A 22,381-nucleotide genomic window follows, 5' to 3' on the forward strand; every position below is an offset into this window, starting at 1 on the left:
TCAACAAATTAACAGAGACTTGGAGAAAATTTGTTTTCTATAATATAACTTGTCATTTATGTTGAAGAACATTAATCATCAGTTGCAAAGTGCACAGTCACACACCTACATCAGGAAGCAAAATATTATGCTGATCTTATTGACTAAAATAAATGGAAAGAATGTGGGTCAATATAAAGTCACAGATGTTCAATAAGAAAATAACTTTTAGAATATTGCTTGTAACTGTAAAATAAATTATGTAATCTAAAAATAAACTTAGTGCTTAATTTTAAGAAACCAAATGCTTTCATATTTAACAATTTTATTGGCTTCCATAGCTTTAATTAAAATTATTACTATTTGAATAATTACTATTTTGAAATATTTATTTTTAAAAGAGGTTTTCTTGTCTTTTGTTGTTACATTTAAAAAATTTGGTCTAGGTATAATTATTTTTTTCTTAGAAAAATATCACAAATATCCTGAAATAAAACATTAATTTAAACAATTGAGATATAATTGAAGACTGGACTGGATGAATAGATTTTTTTTTGTCAATTTAATTCAAGCTAAAGTTAACTGGGAAGAGAGAATATCGAACAGAAAAATACCTCCATCCGATAGCCTGTATTCATTTTCTCAATTAATGATTAATGTTCAATGACCAGGCACACTGAGAGTGCTACCATTCTGGCATACATTGTCTCGGTCATATAGAAAGAGGATCACCATCTACTGTGCTATAAGATTATAGAACTGATCATTTATGATCAATACTCTAGTAACTGGTTCCTGAATAGATGAGATCCAAATAAGCTATTTTGATTCAGTTCATCTCTACAATAATCTGGAAGTTCACGAAGAAAGCTAGACTCTGAAATTTCCCAAGAATTAGAAAAGTCCTGTGAGGATAGACAACAATCTGCCCTCAGCAGAGGAGTTTCTTTCAGGCTAATGAGACCCTGGACAGGGTCCCATTTTCTAAATAGTAATGAAAAAATGCTTGTCCTAATGTTAAGATCAGGTTTTATTGCTTGTTTTAATTATTATTATTTAATTTAATTTTGTATAAATATGTAAACTATAGACAAAATGTTTAGTATTACCTGATGATGTATTTTTGCATGTATATTTGCTTGATAACTTATGTGTACAAAGCTCTAAGAGTCCACAAATGTATTGGTGACTTACAGGGTCATGTTTTATCTCAGTTAATATGACATTACAGTGGGTAATTTGATCTGTTACTCTTTTTTCCTCTTCTTAATAGCTGTTATTTGCCCTTTGCTTTTGTTAGTAACATGTAATTCTGTCCATTCTATATGGAGGTGGCAACTGCTGCTGTTGTTGCACATTAAGCTCTCTAATATCAAGGGTAGTACCATTCTTTTCATTACCCTTGACACTCTTTCTTTTCTAGGAACACGGATCACAACTGAGGCTGTTCATTCAACCTGAGCAAAAAGTGGCAGTGAGCATTTCTTGATTTCAAGATTATTATTTAGAGTCATATCTGTAACCCACTTCAGAATGACATTTTGACAGTCTCTAGCACTTCTTGCTGGTGGAAGAAACAAATATTTTTGCCAGTATTTATTCCCATCACTCAGGAAGCAAAGGTTCAAAAATCTCTATAAATTTGCCACTAGCCTCATCTATGTAATGAGCTAGCCAAGACTACAAAATGAAACCTGTCTCTAAAAAGCAAAAATAAAAAAAGGTTTTATTTTCAATTCTAGAAATCTAAAAGATGCCTTGCATTGAATTGTACTTATAGTGTTTTGAAAATTATTAATGCTTTGGTTAAGAGGTATTTTGCCGGTAAATACCTTATAACCATAGAAGTTAGGTATAAAATAAGGGACTAAGTAGGAAGGAATTATCTTCTGAAGAAAAAGAACGAGAACTTACTGTTATTGATACAGTGGGGGTGAGGGCTAGGTTGGAATGATTAAATAGAGAGAAGGAGGAAAGATCAGGGTAATGGAGGGAATATGGAGAAGGGCAGTTAACACTAAGGGTCTTTTGAGTGGATCACATGAAAATGTATAATAAAAGCGTCTTAAAATATGTATGTACATATATGAAAGAGATCTCAGTAAAATCAACACATCATATGGGATTATGGGATTCAAAGCTCTAATTAGATACCACCTACCATCAAATGAAAGCCCTTTAAAACCCAGACTCTTGTCAAGACTTTTGGGTGCTTTCTATAGACGAATAGTACAGCCCTATTGCTGAAGGTGACACATAATTAATTAAAAACAGAGAAGTAGAGCTGGCGCCTAATATAAGATCTCACTTCTACTGACTAGTATTCATGACGTTTGAGGTTACTTTGCCAAAATAGAGATGTAAACATCAATACAGCTACAAAACCTTTATCCTACAATGGTGACTTGTTTGCATGATACACTGGTCCAATAGTGGTTCAAATGTTGTAGGAGTAAACATCTTCCAAAAGATATAATTTAAGGCCCACTCCATAATATTTAACCCATTCATGACATGGCTCTCAAGTATATAGGAACTTGATACCAAATAGCTCATAGTTATAAGGAAAAACTAAATATACTGTTCTGGCACAGGAGGTCTCAGATAACTACAGGAAACAAAGAGGATAAGTGCCACAAGAGATAGGAGACACCAAAGAAACCAGGTCTTTTAAACACAGCATGACGAACACACACATGAACTCATAGTCTTTGGCAGCATGCACAGGGTCTACACAGTGCTGAGCCTGATGGAGTCCTAGTGCTGAAATAGGAAGTGGGCACAAGCCCATATTCCTACTCCAAAACCATCTTCAATTGATAATCTATCACATAAGAATAATTTTTTTCAACAAAGTCTCACTAAGTGTACAATACTCCCCTGACACCAGCCTCCATACTCAGTAGTAGATGGTGTACACACACACACACACACACACACACACACACACACACATACACACAAATCATCAATGTCATTTTTAGAATTTATCTCATAATGCTTTGCTGGGGTTTCTTTTTTTTTTTTCTTTTTTTTACAAATTAATTCCATATTTATTACAGTTTCTAGTTTAATATTTTCATGGGATTTCTGTATGTGCAAGTCTATGTGTGCATCATGTAAATGTTTCTTCTGTTTTTAGTTTGGTTCTTTTTCTTTGTTTTATACTATTCTGGTTTGTTTGTTTAGTTTCCTGTTTGTTTTCTAATTTGAAAGAGAAAGAGTATGGATTTGGGGGGTTGGGAAGTGGGTAGGATCCAGGAAGAACTCAGAAAAGGTAAACTATGATACTAAATTAAAAGAACTATTTTTTTATTAAAAACACAAATATACTGTTGTTTTTAAAGGAACTATTACCTAAAAAGTTTTACTCAGCTAAAGTATTCTGTACATTAAAATTTTAACAAACTTAATCAATGAAATAGGCATCTTAAATAATTAAACGCATTTTTATTGAAATCACTTTGCTGAAGATTTATAGTTAGATTTTACTTTATCTATTGATCTTTTTAAAATTATAAAGTATCACAAAAGACATACCAAAGAGATTTATTTTCTCAAAACATAATAATTTCTAAAATATGTATCAATATAATTTTGGAACAGAAATCATATCATTGGTGATACAATATTTTAATTGAGAATTAGTTATTCTCTTGATACTTCCCATAATATTATCCCTTTAATCACAAACATATGTCACTCACTTGGAAAAACTTTTGTGTTAGAGAAAAGATATGTTCATCTATTAAGTAACTTCACGGAAATACTAGCAATTGATTTAGGTTTTTCGGATTGTCAGATTTTATGTTTTCTTTGTGTTCAAAGAACTCTAGGGCAGATGAAATAGAAGGAACAAGACTGTGTATCAGACATAATGCCATGTATATTGATAAAGTCTAGATAAATGTAGGTTTTATACCAATACAAGAGCCATGTTTTACGGAAGTAGTATCCTTCTCAAATTTTTTGGCTACTCTGTAGGTGGTTTAGAATTATCTGAAATAAATTTTGTGCTGCTCCAGAGCCCATGAAGTCCAAGGACATGGATCAGACAGATGCAGTCCCTGGTGAGAATCTTATCTCAAATACCACAGTACCATGAAGCAGTTAGATTTCTGTAGATTCATTTATGAATATTCATCTGATTTATGGTAAGACTGTCTCCATGAGCTAATATCACCTTTTGTAGATTCCACTAACTTATTGTCATGTTATGCATGAATATTTTTACATCTAGCTTTAGGGGAACATAGACATTCCAATTATAATCTCCATGTCCATTATAAAATGAATTAAAATTGAACTCCAAAACAGACAAATCTGTCTAATAATGGAAAACATATCTGTGACAGATTATTTTTGCTTAGTGGTTTGAAGTGAGTGAATCCACTTCTAGTTCAGACATTTTAAGTAAAAAGATTAGCATTGATCTGGAACTCGAGGTAGAAAACACAGGTGTATAATCTGGATCTTGAGTCATGAAGACACACTGTTAATCTAGGCCCATACTTCTCCTAGAAGAATATGGAACAAGAGAACCTTATAAGTTTTGCCTGCTCTCTGTTCCCTTTTTAACAAATTTATTCATTCACTGGCATAGAACCTACTTCTTAATGTTCTTCAGTATCTACTGAAAACTAGCTGATATATGCATCTTTTGGACTGAATAAATTCTGGATTCTTGAACTTTCTAGCTTTCTGTTCATAACCTGCCAGTGTTGGAATAGTTGAAACCTTGTCTTTAAGTGATTTCAATAAATATATGTGTATATATTCATATATAATATTATATTTTATAACATAATATATAATACTATATTGCACATGTAATATATAACATAATATATAATACTATATATTGCACATATAATATATGCTCATTCTATATGTTCTGCTATTTTAAAAACCTGCTTAATACAAATCTTCATAAGTTTGCTTCTCAGCATGTTTTGATAATATGCTAATTTAGATGTCTGTTAGGAGCAATACTGCAATCTAAATTGCTGTCTACAATGAGGGAAGAATAAATGAAAGTGAGCATGTCAAAATTATATAAAATATAAGAATAGTTTTCCCTAATTTTTTTCTTCTTTTATCTTTCAAAATTTCCCAATTTTTTACTCATCTTTTCACCACTGAAAGACTGTAAAAAGTGCATTTAAATTCTTCAAGTGACACTACACGAATATTTTTGTGTAGTTGTCGTTTTTCTTGACTTCATCATTTTAGCAGATTCCAGGCTCAAACTCTGAATTAGAGATACGGGTAGAAAAAATATAATGGGACCTAATCATGGATATCACACAATGCATAGGCAGTTATCCTAAATGCACTATCACTGATAATCAAAAGACAAAACATATTATAGAATCTAATCAAAAGAGAGAAGACACATGTGTGCATATACATGCAAGCAAGCACACACACAGATACACACATGCACACACGCACATGCACACACACACACACACACACACACGCACATGCACACGCACGCACACGCACACGCACACACACACACACACAAATACACACACCACAACAATACTCTCTTTTTCTGGGTAGAACCATGGAGGCTTTGCCAGAGAAGAAAAGAAGGCTGTGCCAGAAAACTTAAAAAAATACCAAAAACCAAAAAACAAAAAGATTCCTGCTGTGCCAGAAATCCTTAAGAAAAGCAAAGGAATTTTATAGAATTGAAGGTGAAGCACCTGAGGAAGAAGTTTGCCCTGAAGACACTGAGAATGGCAGGAAAGAAGCTCATCAATGAGAAGGCAAAGCACTATTACAAGGGGTACAGGCAGATGTCCTGGACTGAGATTCAGATAGCTAGAATGGCAAGGAAGGCTGGAAACTTCTATATGCCTGCAGAACCAAAATTGGTGTTTGTCATCAGAATCCAAGTTATCAATGGAGTAAACTCGATAGCCTACAAAGTATTGCACCTTTTTCATTTTTATCAGGACTTTGATGGTGCCTTTGTTAAGCTCAACAAGCCTTTGATTATCATGCATTGTGGAATCATGCATTGTGTGGGGTACCCCAACCTGAAGTCAGTAAATGAGCTCATCTACAAGCAAGACTATGTCAAAATCAATAAGAAGTGAATTGTCTTGTCAGATAAGTCCTTGATTGTTCAATCTTTTGGTAAATTCAGCATCATCTGCATGGGGGATCTAATTTGTGAGATCTAAACAACTGGGAAATGCTTAAAGAAGCAAATAACTTCCTGTGGCCCTTCAAGATATATTTCCCCAAGGTGGAATGAAGAAAAAGACAACTTACTTTGTGGAAGTTGGAGATGCTGGCAGCAGGGACAACCAGATAAATAGGCTTATTAGATGGATGAACTAAGGTGTTGCCCATGGTATTTTTATAATCTGGTCAGTTAATAAACAGTCACAGCTTGGCAAATTGAAAAAAGAAAACACACACACACACACACACACAATAACAAAATAACTGAAAACTATATACAGTGCTCACTGATATATTTTTCCTCAACAAAAGGATGCAGATTCACAGAATATATGTGAAATCATAATCCATTTTTGTGATTAATCCAAAAAAAATTAACATTAAGTATACACATCACTTCACAGAAAAAGGATATAAAGAAGTTCCTCTTAAATGGACTGAAGAAACAAGCTATGTAGTCATAATAATTTCTAAATGAATAGACTTCAAACTAAAGCCAATAAGAGAAACAAGGAAGGATACAACATACTCATAAAAAAAAAAAATCCACCAAGAGTAAATTACAATTCTTAACAACAATGTTAAATCTTAACAATGTTCTAAGCAAAAGAGAATTTTATTAAAAAAAAAAAAAACTACTATAGGTTAAGTCACAAAATGAGCCTCACACATTGGTAGTTGGACACTTCAATACTCTACTCTATCTAACTGTCATCCAGACAAAAACTAAACAAAGAAAAGCTGAAGCTAACTGACATCATAAAGCAAATGGTCCAAAAATTATTTATAGGAAATTTCACCTAAACTCAGACGAATATGTCTTCTTCTCAAAACCTTATCAGACTTTTCCCAACATTAGCCACATACTCAGATGCAAAGCAAGTTTCAATACATAAAAAATAATTAAAATAACACTCTATCTAGCATCTATCTATCTGACCATCACATATTAAAACTGGATATTATCAAAAAGAGAAATAATAGAAGATTTAGAATATCATAGAAACTGAACACCTGATGACTGAATGAAAAATGAATTAATACATAAATTAAAAAGAAATCAAATGATTTATAGACTTGAATTAAAGTGAACATACAACATACCCAAACTTATGAAAACCAATGAAGGTAGTCATAACAGGCAAATTCATAGCACAAATTCTCTACATTAAAAACAATAATTTGGAGAGAACTCATAATAGTAACTTAATAGTATACTTGAAATCTCTAAAACAAAAATAAGAAATCCTACAGAAAGGAATAGATGACAAGAAATAAAACTTATGGCCCAAAAATAAGACAACAACAAACATACAAAAACAATACAATAAAATCAATGAAATAAAAAATAGACTATTTGAGAAACTTCATAGATTGACAAGCCCTTAACCAAATTAATTAGAAGACCTAGAGATACTATTAAAATTAACAAAATTACAAATAAAATGGGAACATAATATTAAATACCAAGGGAATTTTGGGAATAATAAGGTCATATTTTACAAACAAGTCCTCCTTCAAATTAGAATATCTAAAAATAATGGATAATTTTATCACTGTATAGAATCTAACCAAAATAGGATCAAATAAACATTTATACAGAGCTATACCACTTACTAAAAACAGAAATCATTAAAATTTTCCAATGAAAGAAGTAAAAGGTCACATGGTTTTTACACATGAACCTAAAACATCCACTGACAACCCTAAGACTGATAAACACTTTCAAAAATTATCTGAATACATAATAAACTAAAAAATTAGTAGCCATCCTATATACACATTACAAATGGACTGAGAAAGAAATCAGCCACCTTTTACAGTGGCCTAAAACAATATGAAGTATTTTTGGATAATGCAAACCAAGCAAGTGAAAGACATGATTAGAAATGTTAAGACATTGGGAAAAAAAGAAGATTGAAGAAGATATCAGAAAGATCTTCCACTTTCATGAAACAATAGGCTTGATATAGTAGAAATAGCTATCATAACAAAAGCAATACAAATATTTAATACAATCCCTATTAAAATACCAACACAATTCTTTACATTTTTGAAAGTACAATTTTCAGCTTTATATGGAAACACAAAATACTCAGGGTGCCCAAAACACCCCAAGTAATAAAAGATCTGGTTGAACTATCACTATCTCCAATTTCAAGTTATACTAAAGGGCAATAATAAATAGTATAATATTGGGACTACAACCAACATGTCAATTAATGGAATTGAATGCATAATCTAGACGTAAATTCACACATCTATGGATTCTTTTGATAAAGAAGCCATAAATGCACACTGTACAAAAGCATCTTTGACAAATAGTTCTTGTTAACCTAGAGTTCTGTATGCAGAAAAATTGAAATAAATACATATTTGTTACAATGTACCAAAGTCCGAATGGATCAAATAACTCAGAACAAATATCAAAAAACATGATAGAAGAGAAAGTAGAAAATAACCTTGATTGTCACAGGAAAAGTTTTTCAGGACAGAACATAACACAGGCACTAAAATTTGTTGGGGGCCGACTTTTAGCAGAAAGCGGCTATCAGCTTTGCAGCCATCTGAGCCATATACCCTGACATGAGACTTGAATTACAATAGCCTACAACAGCTGAGAACACTCCGATAATCTTGGTTTAGATACCTTGAGATTAAAGGTGCGTGAAATTAAAGGTGTGTGAGATTAAAGCTATGTGACTTAGAAGTATAGAGATCAGAGTTAGAGACAAGACCTAAGGGCATGATTAAAGGTGTAACTTAGAGGCGTGGCTTAGAATCAGACTATAGAAGACAGAACCAGACATCAGACCAGAGAGAGAGATTCATACACATCAGACATTAGGTAGAATCTGCCCTCACCCTCGCTCTTGCTGAAACCCGACCTGCAGACCGGAGCAGCAGCTTGGGCCGGGATACAGTGGCCTCCCAAACGTGGGTCAGCCCAGGCCTCAACATTTTGCTCAGGCCGAGACATTTTTTGGCCACCCCAACGTGGGACTAGTGCGGTCCCCAGCATTATTTTGGCTCCCAACGTGGGGCTAGTGTGGACCCCAACATTATTTTGGTGCCCAACGTGGGGCTAGTGAGGACCCCCCCCAACATTATTTTGGCGCCCGACCAGGGACTCGAGCTTGGGCCCCAACAAAAATTAACAATAAATAGGCTCTTATGAAAATAATAAACTTCTTCATTGGAAAGGACACTGCCATTTGGACAGAACAGCAGCCTACAGAATGAGACAATATTTTTACCAATTAGACATCCAATAGATGATTATTATTTAAAAACATATAAAGAACTAAAAAAACCATGTGAACAAATCAAATACCCGATTTAAAAAATGTGATGCAGATATAAACAAAGGATTCTCAAAAGAGAAATGAAATGGCCATACTGTCTTAGTTAGTGTTCCATTGCTTTGAAGGGAAAGCATGACCATGGTAACTCTTATAAAGGAAAGCATTTAATTGGGGCTTGTGTATAGTTTCAGGGGTATATTCCATTGTCATCATGGTGGGTAGCATGACAACATGCAGACAAATACAGTACTAAAGAAGGTGAGATTTCTACATCTAGTACAATGTAGACAATGGTATAACATATATATTACCATTTCCAAAGCAAGGAAATTGAGCACTATTTAAATAACCAATTAGTTCCAGTGTTGACTAAAACACACTTCTCTTCTTTTAGGGGGTTATTTTCTTTTTTTTTTATTTTATATTTTATATTTTATTTACATTTCAGATGCCATTCCCTTTCCCCATTTCCCCTCCCTAGAAAACCCCTATCCCATGTCCCCTTTTCCTTTTTGCTTTTATACATTTTTTTTAAAGTGTTAGTCAAAGGCTTTATACGTTTGGTAATGCTCAATCGGAAGTGTAACCCAATACCCAACCTAGATATATAAACTGTCTTTGACTGGTGGAGACACATGGACATCTGCCTTCATGAGGGGGTTATTTTCATACCCTGTTAGCAGTTCTGCTTGGCAGATATCTGCCAACTCTTGCATCTTGAGGTGGCCTACATAATTCACGCTTCACCTTCACAGGTTCATTCAATAGTATCTCTGAGTCTTCATGAAAGGACGGTCCTAATACATGCCTAACCTCAGTGATGTGGACCATGGCAGAACACAGGCAGACTGAATGAAAAAAATAAAAAAGAGGAATAAAAAAAGGTAGACACGACAACTCCTGGGTATGTTGGAGAAAAGTTTACTGTGGATAACAGGAAATGCATATCGCAAAAAGATAATCTTGAGCAGGCCCATGTAATAACAGTTGGTAAGAAGAGAAAAGAGCCAGGAAATGGGAATAAAGGCTAGACAAAAGGGAGTCAGATAACTAGAATGGCTAGATTACATAAGGAAAGACAGTTGGGGAAAGGGCAATGTAGCACCTGTGCTGGAGAAATTTAGGATAGGGGTGAGGTATGCCAGCCATACCCTGTAACAGGTAGGGAATGAGAGATTCTGGGAAAACCTGGTGGTCAAGTAGGTTTTGATATATAAAATAGTAACTTCAGTTAAACATTTGTCCCCTTGTTTGATATCTAACATAGACAGGGTGCTGCAGAAGTTGAGATTTCAATATCCAGATACTCAGGGAGCAGAAAAAAGAGCAACACTAGGATTAGCTTAAGCTTTTTGAAACCCCAACATCTACTGCATGACAAATAGCCTCCATAAGGCCTTCATCACTCTCAAAAGGCCATACTGCCTAATCCTCTTTCAAGTAGCATTATTTTCTAATGAGTAAGTGTTCAAATATATGAGCCTATGTGAGCCATGACTCTTCTACCCACAACAACCACTCTTGGGTGTATATCCAAAGGCCACTTCATCATTGTCCTGCTCAACTGGCAATTGTTCAACATGTGAATTAATGTTCTGTTCATAATATCCAGAAATCTGAAACAGTGTGGGTATTTTTCAGAAGAATGCACAAATAAAATGTGATGAATTTATATAGTAGATTATTACTCAGCCATTACCAAAATGAAATCATGAAATCACAAAATTACATGTAAATGAATGGAACTAAAAAATATCATCGTGAGTGAGAAATATTATACAGTAGCAGTTTTGTAAAATACAAACATATATGAAGACAATATAAATCAAATCACCAAATAATAATATAGACGGAGCCCCAAACTGGCTACCTTTTGTCAAAAAAAAAAAAAAAAAAAAAAAAAAAAATGAGGCTGCCAGTACCTAAAATGGGTTGTGTATGATTTAACTGTTGGCTGAAGAGGTCCCATGGAAATTCCCTCTAAAATATATGCTGTTGCTAAGATAATAGGTTGCTCTTTACAAACTGAGATCAAGGTCCCATTGTTGAAGACACAACCTACACAGCTCAATGAAAACGGGGAGGTCAAGCAGGTGCCTATATAAAACCTTCACTTCTGTTACTGTCTTCAGTATGGCAAGGTACTCTGCAGACTGCCAAAAGAGAAGTGTAAGCATCAACCCAGCCACAAAAAATTTTGATCTACAGCGGTATCCTCTCTGAAAGATACGCTAGTGTGATGATGACATGAAACTTGTGGGATTATCTAACAAATACTCAATTTGATTTAAGGTTACTCCACGAGAAAGAACCGATTTCTGACACTGCTTTGGGGAACAAGGACCTAAGACAAGATATCCCAGAGACCTAGGGCAAAACCAAATATTGCAATACTAAAGAGACAAAAACAAGTAAAAATAAAATGACACTTGATCATACTCTGCTAAATTTTTCTATACTTGTAGACCAAAGCCTTTGTTCAGCCATCATCAGAGAAGCTTCATCCTGAAGCAGATGGGAACAAAGAAACCCAGAATCCAAAATTATGCAGAAAGCGAGAGACTTTTGAGCATTCAGCCTAAATGGGTATCTCCACCAAATTCCTCTTTTCTGGGCTCAAGAAACTCCAGGCAAGAGGAAGCAAAAATTTTGTAAGAACTAGAGGGGATGGAAAAAACAACCTCCACTGAATCAAAAAGAGCAAAGCAAATATGAACGCAGACAGACTAAGGCAATATGCACAAGTCCACTCAAGATGTGATTCTAGGGCTGGAAGACAAGGACACATGCCCCCATCCTTAAACAATCTATAATTGATAACCACTTGCATATGAACATTAAATTTTCTCCAATAAACTCTCACTAGGGAAACAAACTACTCTTAAGGGTAGGCTGCTCGCCATATGGTAATGGCCAACAGAAAATTAATTCAATGGCATCTTTGAAGGTTCCATACATCATAAGGTTTTATCAGGGCTGTTCCTTCTTCTAAATTTCATCTTATTTTTAATTAATTAGTTAATCAATTAATTAACATCCAGATCACAGCTTCCTTTCCCCTTTCTTCTCCCAGTCTTCCCTCTCACCTCCTCCTGCCTCCCATCTGCCCTTCTTCCATATCTCCACAGAAAAGGCCTCCTCTGGATGTCAGCCAACCTTGAGTCCTATCAAGAGTAGGACTAGGCATATCTTCTATTGAGACTAGAGAAGGCAGTCCAGCTAAGAAAATTGATCTAAAAGCAGCCAATAAAGTCAGAGACAGCCCCTGCTCCTCTGTTAGGAGTCCCTATTGACAGTAGAGCTGCACAACTGTTACATATGTGTAGAGGGCCTAGATCCATCCCATGCATGTTCTCTATTGGCGATTCTGTCTCTATGAGCCTCCATGGGCCCAGGTTAGTTGACTCTCTGAGTTTTCTTGTGGAGTCCTTGACCTCTTGTCTCCTCAATCCTTCCTCCCCCTCTTCCACAAGATTTCCCAATATTTGGCTGTGGATTTTTACATTTGGTTCCATCAATTTCTCAGTGAAGCCTCTCTGAGGACATTTTTACTGGGCTTCTGTTTGCAAGTACAGCAGCATGTCTTTAACAATGTCAGGGATGAGCTCCCTTTAAGCTGGACAGTCATTGATTGGATATTCTCTCCTCTGCTCCCTCTTCACTCTTGCACATCTTGTAGGCTGGACAGATTTTGGGTCTAAGGTTGAGTAGCTGTGTTGCTGTCCCAATCCCTCCATTGGAAGTCTTGCCTGGTTATAGATGGTTGTCAGGCTCTATATCTGGCATTGCTAAAAATCTTAGCTAGGATCACTCAATCTCCTCCATCCACCCACCCTTGATGGCTATTTCCCTGTCTCAGGCAAAGTTCAGGATAACCATGCAACAATGCATTTACCCAAAGAAGCTAAGTAAAAATGAGAGCCCATGGAGAAAGGAGTGGTTAAATCTCACTGAGAAAGTGAAATAGATAAGATATCTGGGGTAGATGGAGGGAGGGAATTTGCTGGAAGAGGAGCTGGGAGTGGGTAAATGTAAAATATAAAAAAAGTGAGGGGTAAATGGTGGGAGTGAATACTTTTTCTTGGGTTCTTTTCGTTTCATTTCTTTTGCCCTGTTATCTATTATATTATATTTTAAATTACTATTAATCCCTGGGGTCCTGATTGTTTTCTAATGGGAGACAGAGAGAACATAGAAGGATGATAGGAAAGAATCTATAGTTAGGATATATATTATGTGAGAAAATATCTATTTTCAATATGGAAAAACATCAGTAACATTTCCTAATATTTATTCTATATCTTCTACATAAACTTGTCCTGGACAATAATAATTTCTGAAAAAGATAAATATCCTGTCTATCTAGGTAAGGTCTAGTCCTATAAGGCTAAAGATCAATAAAGAATTCACTTCAACTGTACCAATATACATCTTCAAATCCTTCTAAGTTCTACATAGTAGGATTTTCTTTTGAATCAGAGCTTCATGGTAAAATTAACTAATGCTTTATTGGGAGTTTGTAATTATATAGTAGTGTACATGTGAAATTTAAGAAGGCATAGGAAAGAACCCTTCAATTTATTGCTAAAAATAATCTAAATGCCAGAATCTTACTTTTAGCTGCTGGTGAATTGCAAATAGACACTTTTCTGACCTTGGATGATAGTAGGAGATGCACAAGAAAGTCATAGTTGGGGGAATCAGAATGAAACAAACTCAGGGTGTTAATGACTATTCCTAAGTTGTTTGACACACAGGAAGAATTCACAGCCCAGACCCAGGGAAGCATTCTCTCGTTTTTGTACTCACCTCCTGGCTTCATCACTCTCAAAGTGTGCAGCCTGATAAGATGATGTTTGGCTCTGCATACTTTCATCTTCAGGAGATGTTCTGTAAAGATCAAGACTATTAGACCTTTATTCATAGGTCCATATCCTTAAAGTTAAGGTCTTAAGAGCTTGGACAATACTGTACTTCAATATATAGTTTAACACACACACACACACACACACACACACACACACACACACACGCACACACTCATGCCCCACAGCTGAAAGAATGAAAAAGGGGCATCTTCCACAAAATTTATAAGTGGTGCATCCTCTCTCTACCTGTAGATACTTAGCCAGATTGCTTTCTGGTTCCTTGACAGATTAACCATAAAGTAGGTACAGCCTAGGTCAGAATCTTTGGCTTAAAATCAAATTCTGCTGAGGGATGTGTTTGTAAAACCAAGTAGAAGGAAATGGGCTTTATTTGAAGATACATAGCTGGAGCTAACTGAGAAACCTCTAGAAAAAAAGGTTGTCTATTTGAAGAAAAATGGCATGAAAAGCATTTGGAAACAAAACCAAAAATAGTGGCAAAAATATTTAAGTGAAATCAATTCTAACTAGAACTCCTGGCCTAGACACATAAACTAATTTCTTTTAAAATTTGTGCTATTTTATAAATTAATTTTGTACCATTCTACATATTCTCATAATTCTCAAGTCTTAGCATTCTTGATAGTGTTTAAATTTTTTTCTGGGCATACATATTTTTTATTATGTTTAGCAATACTATGTTGATAATCTCAATAAAAATTTTATAAAAAGTATTAAACAGTGCTATAATTATTTTACTCTGTCTATATGACATTGATTGATTAATTGATTGACAGATTGAATGAATGGATAGGAGAGATTTATGAGGAGACACCAAATAAAGTTTACCAAGTCAACCTGAAGTTTAACAGAATCATTTCTTGGTTGCAAATATTTCACAGTCTCATTGTCTGTTGTTTTTAATTTCAGATTTTGACTCTTGAAAAATAACAAGCTCAAAACAATCCTAAGCAAACCAAATGCCATCTCTGACTTTAAATCCTTTCACACCTACAGGCCCAATGTCTTTCTCTCATATGATCCTGTAGTGTCACCACTGATAAAACCTGATAAAGTGGTTAACTTTTGTGGAAAGCCAGTATTATATAGGGAGTCAGGTGTGGTTCCCTGGTAACCTGGTGAGAGTGACTCTCGAGTTCTTGTATTTCACTTTCATAAGATAACCACAATGCTCTTCAGGTCAGTTTAAATGATTGAGGGGTGCGTGCATGTGTGTGTGTGTGTGTGTGTGTGTGTGTGTGTGTGTGTGTGTGTGTGACATTGTGGGAGATATGACAGCATTAATGGGAAAAACTTTTCCGGTAGGTTTGGATAGGCCATTAGTGTGCCCTGTCCTCTGTCAGACTGGAGTGCCCTTGTTCTTCTTCAGGGCCATTTGCTGCTTGTACTTATACCTAAATTGTGATTGCAGCACTAAACAGTCACTTCATTTCACTCTCAGAATGAAGATGGTTGCCTCAGCCAGAGTGCTGTGTTGGTGTTTGATCAGCTCTTTGATGTGTGACAAAGATTAATGCTGACCAATGACACGCCTAACAGGGTGCGCTTGATTATTGATTTTACCTTTTATCTTGCTGATAGGTTCTTAAATGTGATTTGATGATATAGATTTTCTCCTAATTCTTCCTGACCCTGAGATATTTGAGATATAATCCACAAACATGAACATACACTTCTTGCAAATGCTTTCTCAAAGCTCATGACTTACTGCCTTAAGTTGCCCTGTGCTACACTTTCACTGGGGAACGGGAATACATGGGGGTGCGGGACAGTAACTATTCAAGAGACCAAGCTATGCTCAATCAGTTTCATCAAAAACTACTGTTTATCTGTCTCACTTTTGCTTCAAAAATTACTCTTAACTTTTCCTCTTCTATTGAATAACATGTTAAGAAAGTACCACGGTTTTTCTTCTCTCTTGGATAATGAAAAGTCCTATAGATACATTCTATTTCATGAATTCTCTTTGGGCCCAGGATACTTACTAAAATGAAGATATGGGCCAGACCTTACTCCTTTTATTTCACCCTCTTCCTAATTTTCTCTAGAAAGCCTGAACTAGGCTAAAGGGCTGTTGGAAAATTCTCTTGCATTTCTCTTGCATATTCATTTGTCTTTCTTTTCTAGATTATGACCATTCCAGACTTATTAAAGGTTTAAGAAGAAAAAGAGAAAACTAATGCAATGAAAATAGACCTTCGCATGTGGCCACTGCTCCCCCGTTGAAGGGATAGTGTTTATCAGCAGACTTCAATTCTCTTGCAGGTCTTCTTCTAGGTCACAAACTCTGGTTTCTTTTGTATGCTCACTTCACCAAAAGTACATCTGTAGCGGGAGGTATTTGAAAATGTGGCCAGGAGCGCTGGCCAGGGACCCATGAGAAGTTGGTGTGGCTGTTGCATTTGCTCTTCAGCTCTGAGGGGTCCATGGCTCTAAGCATGGCTCAAGGGCCAGTTCCACCACCCCCGTGCAGAAGAAATAACTAGTACCCAGTAGAACTAAGACTCTTAATGCTTAAGATTATCCAATGGATTTATATATCCACAAATACTCAATATACAAGATGCCCACACAATTAAAATTGTTAACCCAATTACCTAACCTTGATATTTATAATCCGTTTAGACTGCTAGAGACACTTGGGTATCCGCTACCATCTTCTGTCCTCTCTCCTTCTTCCTCCTTCTTTCTTCCTCCCAACTCCTAGCTCCACCTACCTCTTCTACTTACCAAACACTGGCTCTAGCCTTTATTTTAGAGATTAAGGTGGTCAGAAGGTTCACAAAGTCACCTGCATACTGATTCATACCTCTTCTGCAGCCCCTCCTGGGAAAGTAGAATTAGCATCAAAATATAAGACCAGGGCTATCCATAACATATATCCTCTGATATCCCTCTCATTAGGGTAGTGATGCACTCATGCCTGCATCCATGTACTATTCACTCCCTAAGAAGTAAGGTGCTTCACACTCAGGGCTAGGTTTCAAAATATGAATTATGGAGAGAATGATGTCACACAGTTGGTATACGCCTTAGTCATGTTTAGATTAAATGGAAGGAAATAGATGCTGAAATATGTCCACATATAATAAGAGTACTGAGAAAAATAACATGAGATCTATACATACAAGGGTCTCAAGTGTCCAGAAATAAAATCTGGGGTGAGATATGGTCAAGAAAACCAATGTAGACACTCAAGTACATTTAAACTTGAGTTTAAACTTGTGTGTTTTCTTAAAAGGTTGGAAGTATGAGAAACATTACAGGCAATTTATAGTCATATTTTATAAAGCTGTTTCAAAAGGCCTACACAGTATTCTCAGAGACAAGATCATAAATGATAATTCCATTTCTCTTTCTACATATTCATAAGTGCCTGACTTTCTGTGCTCTTGCTCTGATTATCTAAAGAGAGGTGACTAATGGTGTTATTTGGAATTGTGATGTCTCTACCCTGTCATTTTAATCTTAAAACAACAATTTGTACAAACAAATGAGTTTGTGAATAAACATTAGTAGTTCAAAACACAAATAACTAAATCTGAGAAAATAATAAAGTTTTGGAAAAATTTATACAAAGGTCAGAAACAAATAAGAAGAGATTGGGCATATAAACATATTTTAAAATAGAAAGTAAAAACAATACCCCATATAAGGATTATAAAAACCACTGTTGGTGATTTTTCTTTAATTTTTACTATTTCAAGTGTAGTAATTTATTTGCCACAATACATAAAATAAAAATGAGTTAATCAAATAATTTTGGACTCCAATTAAAAAACACATTAAAACTTAAATTTACATATTTTAAATGATCTGTATTTTATTTAATGATGACTTAAGCTATAAAAATAAATAGTTTTACATGATAAACTCAGTAATGAGGTAGGATATGAAGTACAATTTATGTTTTTAATAAATATAAATAGGTATATTTAATATAAATGTTATAATATATAAATTTTCCAAAGAGGATAATAATAAAGGATTTGTGGATATTTCACATATTTAATTGACCTATGAAGAGCAAACACAGTTGTTTTTATCATTTTACAGATTGTCAGAAATGTTAAGGTCCTGGCATGGTAATATTCATTTAACCAATATCTCTTCATATTTCTTTTATCACTGTGAAACTATCTAACTTCCTACAGGAGATGTTGTAAAGATTAATTACTTCATTTTTGTAAGAGCCTCAAAGTTTAATATTAAATAGAAAGGTACATGAAAGATGGAAGTTGGAACTATTAAGTATTGCCACAATAACTCCTGTTATTATTACTTTCATGGATAAAGGTCAGCATTTCACATACAATGCACATTAATAAGCAGTCAGAAAACATGATAAATTTTTATTAAAAATTTTGTGAATCTATTTATTGCAGGTTTTATAAAACATCTTGTAAAAGTTTAATTAACCCTGACAGACCCTACAACTTTCAGCAGTCTATTCAAAGTCTATTTCAAACTCTATTTCAACTTTGTCTGTCCATTCTCATTCCAAACAAGATGTATCCCTTCCTTTACCTCAGTGATTTTTTTCTCTTCTTCCCTTTTTAATCTCCCCCAAAGCAGGCATGTTATAGTGTTCCCCTACTTTAAGTTTATCTTGGCATATATGTGCCATTGCATTATTATATATCCCAACAGGTTACAACAAACATCTTTGCAAGTGAATGCCACATCAGATGTCAAATAATGTCGACAGAAAAATAACAATAGACTTGAACATAATACCTTCAAGATTATACAGTGATGAATGGTGGACAGAAACAGACAAGATATTGTTTGACTGTATAGCAAGATCCTTTAATAACTAATGAAAAGTGATATTTACCATGATGAATATAACATAGGAACTGATATTTAAACTATGATTTGAAAAGGTAATAAGAATTAGACATGTGAAGTAGTAATATATTCCAAGAAAAGAATCATAATATTTATGAGTTTCTGGAGAGCCTCATAAAACAAAATATCTATATACTTAAGTATAATTCAGTTCTGATTTATTATTGCAATATCCAAATTATGATTAATTACCTACTACATAGAGAAGTGGTGAACATATATAATAAATAGCATCCTAGTAAATAAGAACTATGAAATTTATTTTTCATGTCATGTGGCTCATGAAAATTCTAAAAAGTTTACCTTAGTAGGTTTGCATGACAGGCTATTTTCATAAAGATCTATCAGTAGAATATCTAATTTATGTGATTGTTTGAAGTTTAGATAACTTTTAAATGTCTACACTGGCAACAATGAGCATGTTGAAGACATTCTAAAGTGAGAATCATGATCTGAGATCGATTTAGTCATGAAAATTTTATGTTTTTATGGAAGCAATGATAATAGCTATAAAGTTATTGTCTCAAAACATAGCCTGCTAATGTAACACACATGCTATGGCAAGATATGGAAAGATCCTCTGAGTTAGATGTCTCTAGACAAAATTCCACTACTGTTTCTAATTACCTGTGAAAGGTAAGAAAAATTATTTTATACTTTCATTTTATTGCTTTTATTTAAAAGGAAACAGATACCATCTCTAATGGTTTATCTATCTAATACTTTTGTGATCATTGGTAAGTTGGTTGATGTTAGCTAATAGGATCCACTTTCTTCCTTATCAGAGTGTTTTGGAACATTCTGAAAGAAAACAACTTTATGCTCTGTAAACTTTGTATTTTATTAGTTACTGAATACTTATCTTCACATCTTGGAAATGTTAGCAATAGCTAAAGTGAAAAGTACTCATGAATCTACTATACATTGACTTTTTTCAATTTACATTTTCATTTTTTCACTTCTAGCAACTAACAAGAATGAACAGCCTCCCTCAATGACTGGAGAGAAGCAACAGTAATAGACAGGCTGTTTACCTGCATGCCTTTTCTTTGTCTTAGCACAAATATTCATACAATGAAATATCCTTCTCATGATATTTTGTCATAGTTATATTTTACCTTTTAAAATGAAAGAATCAAATTTTATTTAGATATATTTGAATTTATGTTTATTTCCCCATTTTAAGCATTAATAAGTAGGTGAAGATATAAATATGTTTAATTTCTGTATATCATGTTGATTGATATGAAAGAAAAAGGACCTCAGTGATTATTACAACTGCCAAGACTCAGTAAAATGATAAGCACAAACTAATGTATTACAGAATGATAGGAGACATAATTACTGCCTGGGGTTTCTAATCCAAGAATACAACTCAGATATGTGGACTATCTTTTTCCCTTCTAAGGAAAAACAAAACAAAACCCATAGTTCTTGTACTTTGAGGCTTTGAAAACAGCTTTAAGCTTTGTGATCTGCCAGTTCTCATTCTTACCTACGTAGCTCACATGTCAACTCTGGTCTTCATGTGTACATTCCAGAAAATTATTTTTAAATCTGGGATCTAAAAGTTCTGATTGAAAGTTTAACTCTATTGGGACTTTTAGTAGTAGCTTTTTATTCTGTAACTAAGACATGGTTAAGTGACCTACTGAATCTCCTTTAGGGCCTAGTACTACAATAGTGGGTTTTGGTTTTTGTTTTGCTATAGTTATACTTTTACAGTCTAAGAATTACTAGTTGCTCTACTTGCATTATTTAGCTCACTTCATATAATCAGTCTCAAAGTTACAGTATTTTTTAAAACCAATCATATTCCACATGCAGGGAATCTGCTTAAGAGTATAGCACCTCTGCTTAAACAATCAATAGAGTTCTACTCTTAAATCTTGAATTACATTATTGGAGGGCTTGTGTTATGTAGTCTTTTAGTCTGTTTCTCATAGCTGATTTCAATGTAGAAGAGGGTAATTTTCTGACTTAGCTGTTCATTAGTCATCTGCACATTTCCTATCTATTTTTTTTTTTATAGAAAATCTTGCTGTAAATCCTTACTGCTTATTCCAGTCACTTTCTCACTAGGTGCTCCAAACCACAACTCACTTCAACATGAGAGCTGAGACTATGATTTTATTAGTGTCTCAATCCATCTCTCCGCATGGTTGTAAAAACACGAATTACTTCCCTGCTTAATTTAATCTAGTGTTTATAAATCTTAATAAACTAAACAGTTAATGATAATATCATATAGATGAAATATCTGTAGCATATTTTACTAATACAATAGGTTCATGTTCACATACATAGTTGAAATTTTATATATAATTTCAAATAGTGGAATTAGAGATCAATTTTTTACACAGATCTTTTAATTCATTGACAGGTCAGGGTTTCATTAAGGATAGTGAAGGCGGGCACACAGACATGCAGATGCCTCGATTTTCCAGCATCAGTTTTGGATATTCACAATTTTCAAACATGCATATTCTACTCACAGACTTAATCATCTTTAATGCCATGCTAATGAAGACATGTCATATATGGCTATTATTACCAATTTTTTTTATAATTTCTTCATTGTTTACTAAATTTACCCAAGTCCATTTATAATACTGAGTTTCACTTATCTGTACTCAAAGTGTGTGTGTTGTCATGATCTGTGTCACAATGTATTTTCTCCTTTATTGTACACAGGAATCATGGTTGTGGGAAAGGATGTTATTATTACTCAGACCTTGGCTGCACCCCTGACTAATTTATTTATAATATTAGCCATTGAGTTCTATCACAGTATACTTTAGTTTTTAGACATGTTTGGGAATACTTACTATAGTAATGTTTTAAAATTAAACACATGATTTAGGATACTTTACATTAATATCAGAATCTTTTTTACAAATATCAAAGAACATTCAATAAGACAATTATTCCAAATGGAATCTTAAGAAATAGGTATAGATAAATGTGTTTTATATAATGCATCCTAAGTGGTAACTGATTGGAACAAAAAATATTATTTGTAAATAATTGATAGAAAAATATTATAACTAAAACTTTTGAGTTGTTGAAGCTAAAGAACTAAAATTAAGTTGAGTTTATTAGATTTTAAGACAAAATATATTTGTTTATTTTTGTTTTTAATTTATTGGATATTTT

At 34.1% G+C, this 22,381-nt stretch overlaps 1 pseudogene; it reads left to right on the plus strand.

The window, feature by feature from the left end:
- The first annotated feature begins 5,551 nt into the window (after positions 1-5,551).
- On the plus strand, positions 5,552-6,336 carry LOC117701948 (large ribosomal subunit protein uL30 pseudogene; annotated as a pseudogene).
- Positions 6,337-22,381: the final 16,045 nt, after the last annotated feature.

The sequence above is a fragment of the Arvicanthis niloticus genome, unplaced genomic scaffold (assembly GCF_011762505.2).
Source record: "Arvicanthis niloticus isolate mArvNil1 unplaced genomic scaffold, mArvNil1.pat.X pat_scaffold_349_arrow_ctg1, whole genome shotgun sequence".
NCBI lineage: Eukaryota > Metazoa > Chordata > Mammalia > Rodentia > Muridae > Arvicanthis > Arvicanthis niloticus.